Source organism: Chiloscyllium plagiosum, unplaced genomic scaffold (assembly GCF_037043375.1).
Source record: "Chiloscyllium plagiosum isolate Xiang-an unplaced genomic scaffold, Cpla_swu_hap1 HiC_scaffold_38, whole genome shotgun sequence".
Classification (NCBI taxonomy): domain Eukaryota; kingdom Metazoa; phylum Chordata; class Chondrichthyes; order Orectolobiformes; family Hemiscylliidae; genus Chiloscyllium; species Chiloscyllium plagiosum.
Window position 1 is genome coordinate 38,801,098 of NW_028270176.1, and position 7,145 is coordinate 38,808,242.

The 7,145-nt window shown below is 42.7% G+C and overlaps 1 non-coding gene across 1 annotated transcript; it reads left to right on the top strand.

Moving 5' to 3' along the window:
• The first annotated feature begins 1,283 nt into the window (after positions 1-1,283).
• trnah-gug (transfer RNA histidin (anticodon GUG)) lies at positions 1,284-1,355 on the top strand. The gene has a single exon. It is a non-coding gene; the product is annotated as a tRNA-His (tRNA).
• Positions 1,356-7,145: the final 5,790 nt, after the last annotated feature.

The window sequence follows — 7,145 nt, forward strand, 5'->3', positions numbered from 1 at the left end:
ACGTGCATACTTTTCTGAACCTGCTCCAGCTGAATAATATCATTCCGACAACTGGGCGACCAGAACTGGACATAATATTCCAGAAGAGGCCTCATCTATGTCCTGCAAAGCTTCAACATAACGTCCCAACTCCTATACACAAAGGACTGAACAATGAAGGGAAGTATGTTAACTACCTTTGAACCACCTTGTCTGTAGGTGATGCAAATTACAAGGAATTATGCACCTGCACCCTAGCTTCTGTGTTCTCCAACACTACGCAACTTGTTGTTGTACCAAAATGCAATCTATTCCATTTATCCAGATTGAACTCCATGTTACATTTTTGTGTCCAACGACTGATTGGATTAAGATCCTTTTGAAACTTAGATAATCTTCCTCACTGTCTACAATTCTGGCGTCGCCTGCAAACCGACAAAGCATGCCTGCAGTGAGTTCCACTGTTTTCTCATAAATATCAATGATTCATATTTATTTGTAGTGGCCGTGATTTAGCAGTGTGCAGATCATACAACAGTTAGTCATGCAATTAACCATGAGGAAGAAAGCTGCAGACTGCAGGGAGATATTAAACAATTGGAAATGAAAATGGTGAAAGCAATTCATTCCAGGCAAGTTGGTGATAGTGAAGCAAGTTCAAACTTCAAACCTGACGCCCTCGCTCCAGTTGTGGCACTCAGCTGTCTCAGCAAGATGCACTGTAGATTGCTATAAACGGGAAAAAAAAAGTCCCTTCTGCTCCGCCTTTGACTCGGAGCACTCCCAACCTCGGAATTGCTTGCGCCTCTAAACCGTCATAGAAATGCTGTGCATTCACCGGTTGTGTCCCTGGAGTCCTCGAATATCTCTGCGACCTCATTCCTATCCCGACTTCCAGTTGGATCTTCGCGACTGCGCCACTCAGTTCCTCTGATTCTGGGGCTGGGAATTAGGACTATGTGGCAGCAGTGGTTACTGCCTTTTTGGGGGGGTGGGGGGGGTGGAACTGGAAAAGTAGCCGATGTTAAACTGCATTACTATTGAATCAAACATGTCAACAACACCTGCACTGTCCCCGGAGTTTTTGATGTTTTGGAGAAATCTATTTATCTCAGCCTTCCCCATATTAATGATGGAATCACCACAGCCACTGGGGGAACCGATATTAAACGGTCAGCCCATTCTGAGTTCCCACGTATCTGCCACTGTTCGCTTAGCACTGATATTGTGCATTTGTTGCGCTGCCTAACATTTCCTATGATACTGTACTTATTGCGCGCTGCTAGTGTGCTCGTCTGTGGGATGCCGTGATCGTATAGTGGTTAGTACGCTGCGTTGTGGCCGCAGCAACCTCGGTTCGAATCCGAGTCACGGCAGTAATCGCTCTAACTGTCCCAGTTTTTGTGAAACACAAAGGAATCAGTTGCTTTAACATGGTAATTTTCTCCAAAGGTGATTATCTTTTCCCTTCAAATTCTTCTCGCTCACATCTCTGTGTTTCATATGTCCGAATTCAAATCCACCCGTTCTCAGAGATTTCTCTCCCTCCTTCGATCACTAACCGAACTTTCCGTCCCACACCCCCATTTTATTAATTTAGAGATGCTGGTGTTGGACTATGGTGTACAAAGTTAAAAATCACACAACACCAGGTTAGAGTCTAACAGGTTTAAATGACCACTAGTTTTGGGAGCGCTGCTCTTGCATCATGTGATTGTGGAGTCATTTCCTATTTCATTAAGGCACTGCAGAATCTAACACCGACTCTCACATTGATATCATTCAGCCTCTGCTGTTGCGGTCACTGTTGCTGGCTGAACGTGCCCCAACCCCACCATAGGGACCTGCAGACCAGTTGCTTCATTTGCTTACCGCTGTTGTGAGGCCAATCCTCAGGTAGCAGCTTTTACTGATATGGACTTGCGATTATTGGGAGTCAAGCTCAGGAAAATGACACAGGACAATATCGAGGAAAAGTGACTTCATTGAGAAAGATTAAATTCACGGGTTTTCTGCAATGGCCGAGCGCTATTACCACTGGACTGTTAAGTCAGACACCATGCAAATGGAGTAGGGACCCGGCTTTGACTCCAACCATGCCAGGTGTTAGAATTGAGATTCAATAAATATCTGGAATTACGAATCTAATAACACCTATAAATCCACGGTCAATTGTTGAAAAAACAAAACCATCGGGTTCAATGACGTCCTTTGAGGAAGGAACCTGCCATTCTTACCTGGTCGGGCCTCGATGTGACTCCAGACTCACTGTAATACGGTTGAGTCTCAACTGCCCGCTGTGTAATTAGGGATCGTAATCAATACTGCCGAGCCAGCGCCGCCCTCATACTGTAACAGAATAGAACAAAAACGTTAATTCGGCTCTAGCTAGATTACTGTGTGCAGTTCTGCAATTCACAGTATAGCAATGATGTGATCGCACTGGGAACGTTGCAGGACAGATTCAATGGAATAGTGTCTGGGCTAAAGAGTTTCAGTTATGAGGAGAGATTGGACAGACTATGGTTGTTTGTCGCCGAGCAGAGGGGATTGGAGAAGACATGACCGAGATGTACAAAATACTGAGAGATATGGATAAGATAGACTGAAAGAAGCTTTTGTTATTGACGGAGGGATCGAACACTGGGGCCAAGAGATTTCGGGAAAAGGCAGAAAGTTTTGAGTAGATGTGCGGAAAGGGTCAGAGAGGTGGAAACCCTTCCAACCTGAAAAAAATTGAGATGTTAATTTGTGATGCCAAAACATATAAGACTATAGGCTAAACAATGGAAAACTTGATTCAGGTCGGTAAGCCACAACAGGCTGAAGGGCTGGACAAGTGCAGCCACAACAGGCTGAAGCGCTTCCTTCGATGTTGTTGTCCTCCACAGTATCGTGGTTAGTGTCCCCTCCTGTCACAGGGCTCAATTCTCCGCTGGGGGCATCGTAAAAGTTTTAAACCTGTGGCTCTGTTCCCCAGTGAAGATTATTAATGCTTGGCCTTCCATTTTCGATTGGATATGTCACAGGAAGGACAGTGCTGTCTGAATCAGCTGGAGAAGGACTGCAGCTCCTGGGGCAGAGAATGTCAGTGAAAGTGCAAGCACGTAATTCTGCAAACTGCACATTGTGTTTGTGTTGCAATGAAAGCCATTATATAGAGTTGTTCCTGACTGATGTGTTTACTTAAAGCAGGAATCTGAGTAAGAAAAAAGAGTACACCCATTCAGATCCGAGTGCAGAAACATTTCCAGCAGCACTAATGAGGTTGTACAGCGTAGAACCGCGTTTGGATGCATTGAATTCGGGTTGACGGGGCAGCTTGCTTTCACTAGGCGGAGTTACCAGTGTGTAAAGCCATTACACATGATACAGATAGTGTTCAATGTGATGGTACATTTGCTCAGTGGTTCCCACTGCTGTTAAGTCTATAGGTTAGGTGGATTGGCAATACTAAATTGCGCTGATGTGTCCAGGGAGTGAATTCAGTAAGTTAAGTGAATTAGCCATGGGTAACGCAGTAATAAGGTCAGCAGTCACACGATGCCAGGTTTTATTGCAGCAGGTTTATTTGAAATCACAAGCCAGACGCCTGCGGTGGTAGAGAGGGGAGCTAGGTCTGGTTGAGATGCATGTTCAGAGTGTCCCTGCAGACTCCTTTGGCTGAATTGTACTTTCTGCCTTGTAGGGAATCTGCCAGCTTTTACTGGGGAGCTAAGGCATTAGAGATGATGCTGACGGCGTTTAGTGGGGATGGCATTTTAGTTATTTGTGTTTTGGAAAACTTGAAACTGAACCAAGGAAAACCGAATGCAAGTTTTCCAGGGTATGTGAGGTTTGGAGAGAGTAAATTTGTGGTAAATTCACAATTTCAACTTCGAAAATTACTGAACGTCAAGCTTTGAAAACCATCGATGTAGGACAAAGAAATGATGGGAGCAGAATTTCCGTCACTCAGAGAATCCGTTTCCAAAATATTTGGAAAGGCACATTTAGAGACACACAAGTAGTGAGTTTTACCACGAGAGAGACAGCCTGTGGCTGGGTAAAAGTGTAAAAGTGGGATGTGGGGGGTGGAAGGTGCGAGGAAACAATGTCTAATTTGGACGACTTCAGATGTGAAGAAATATCGCAAACGCATGCAGCTGAGTAAGATTCAGCAAAAAAAAACACCTTAGAGTTTTGAAAGATTTCTAGTAATATTTCACATGAAGCATTATAAATGGAACTGAGCAGATTTTGTATATTGTCAAGGGAAGAATGAATAGGAAGTGACCCGTCTCTTAGAGATCGATTTCGTGCTTTAATCCCATGGTTTAAAGGTGGGAGGACAATCGCCATGATGTTGGGTTCATTTGATACCCACTGAAATCTGCCAAAGTAACTGAGCATCAAAACTGGCATCTTGTTTTGTAATTTAACCTTCTGTTTTCTCATCAGTATTTTCTTTAAGCTGGAAAAAAATTCGGAGCAAATTGCAATACAACATTAAACATTTCAATCAAATAAATGCAATTCACTTCCGATGATTGCAGTGAACAAAGTGAAGTTGCAGCAAAATTAATAAAATGAAACGAACAACACCGCATTTCCGGGAATTTTATCCACTTCAGGTTCATCCATTTGAGAAAGTCCATCGATCTAAAACATCACCTTCACTTCTCTCTCCGTATATACTTCTTCACGTGAGAGAGAACCTGTCTGAAGAAATTATGCGTCAAGACTAAGTGCATGAATGTGACGGGAATTACATGTTTGCTGGTTCATTCTGAGACAGTACCGACTCGGAATAAATCAAGGACAGGGTATTCCTTCCAAGGACGAGGTCAATTCCTTGATTTTGCTGATATTATTATTCCGCTGAAAGAAGAAACATAATGGTGTGGATTCGATTCTGCTCAGGGAATTTCTTCTCCCCGAGGTGCACCATATGTAATATTGATGTGGTTATATGTGAGCCCCTTTTCCATGGACTTAAGTGGCCCAGAGTTTAACGCGACAGGTTGCTCTTTCATTGTGCATGTGTGGATTTGAATCCCACTCTGGCTGTTACTTCTATCAAACGCAGCTGTGGTTTCCCTTTGTACCTCGCATCTTTAGGATACACTGGATGGAGAATCTTGCTCTTGTCCTTCATTGCATTGGAGATTTGTGATAAATTGATACCTCATCAAAGTCGAAATAAAGCAATTTGATTCTGTTGTAAGTTAAATTGGGATAAGGAAAAGGAGTGCAAACGTTTCTTTCCTCCTTTCATTCCATCTTGACGTTCTATGAATTTACTTCAAATGAAAGTGAAACAAATAAGGAGAGATTGTGTGCAATAGTTTATCCAGTGGGATTGTGAATTTTAATGTAACATTCCACACAACTTTCTGATCAGTATTTCAAACAGTCAATTGGAATTGGAACCACAGAAAACTTTTCCAATGAAACGAAACTTTCATTCTTTCACAACCTTTTGCTGTGTGAATCATACCGCGATTCATCATCCAGCATGACGCCAAGTTGGCAACAATATAAGATCCACCAATTTTCTTTAGCAATCACAGCGTCTGCACATACCCATCTACGGTGTGCCCAATGCCATTTGTGGTTTTCAGGCCACAGCACATTTCTTGGTCATGAGCTTATGAGCCTAGTTCCTGATCTGTCTGATCAGTTTGGAAACCTTTTCTATCACTTCATCCCATCCCCTCAGAATTCTACATTTATCAATAAAGTAAGGCGTTAGACAAAATGATGTAGGATTGGAAGTGGGCCATTCAACCCATCGAGTCTGCTCCACCATTCAATGAACTCATGGCTGATCTGATAATCCTCAACTCCATTCTCCTGCATTGCCCCGACAAAGCTTCATCGCCTTTCTGGTTAAATATCTATCTGTCACAGTTGAAAATACACAGCAACTCAGCCTCAACAACAGTTTTGGTCAGGAGTTCCACGGATTCACTGCCCCTGAGCAAAGAAATTACTCCCCATTTCTGAATTAAATTGGAAATATCTAATTCTGAGTTCATGTCCTCTGGTGCTCTCCTCAGACCAGAGAGTAAACCGCCTGCCCGTAACTACTCTGTCAAGATTCCATGAATATTGAACGTGTATAAATGTTATTACGTGATTATAGAGCTGCACTCCGCCTCATTTGTTTCAAGGAGAATAATCCCAGCCTAACCAATCATTCCACGAAGCTCCATTTTCTCCTGTGTTGACAACATGTTCATTAATCTTTGCTGTCCCCTGCAGAATCCTGACATATTATTAAGGCAGGTGGAAACATTTATGCGAAGAAACGTTTGAAATTTCAAGCACGGACGGGAATTCGAACTTGAAATCAGACAGCGACTGGAATCAGATTGGTCTACACAAGGACGAAATAGAGTAATGATAACTCTGGCAAATGAGGATCTAATCATATCCCACTGACATTCAATGGCTTTATTGTAACCAAATTATCCCGTGTAATTGTCCACAGAGCTAGTATTTAGAAAAATAATCAGATAGAAACTGGCTATATAAACAATTTGACAACAAAAACATGTCCTTTGGTAGTCATTTTTTGATTGTAAACTCAACTTGTGTCTCCGTGAATCGTACATCGTTTGCAAGGCACAAATGAGACGTGGAACATAACTCTCTGCACTTGCCTCAATGGGTGTAACTTCAGTAACACTTAAGGAACTGGACACGGTCCACGACAATGCAGTCACTTGATTTTACCCTCTTCAATACCTGCAATATTCATTCTCTTCATTCGAGGCACAATTGCCACAGTGTGCACCAACTACTGGATGCACTGGAGTAAGTCACTTGGGCATATTTGACAGAACCTTCAAAGCTCAACAGCTGTACTGACTATAAGGACAAGGTTGGAAAATGCAACGAAACGCCACCATTTGCAAGTTCCCCTCCAAGGCCCATAGCACTCTGACCTGGAAAGGAATCAGTGATAAACTCATTGGTGAAACAGTCTTGATGGGCAAAGTTGCATACTTCAGCCTTCCATGTTTTATCTTACAATTTAAAAAAAATGTTTATGTGGTGACCTGACTTGTGCTCAGTCCTTTAGCTGTTCCCGAAACTGGTAGTTGCTAAAGTGGTCAACAATAGAAAATATCTGAAAACCCTCTCAATCAACTGATTCCCCTCAAGATTAGAGTGGTGTT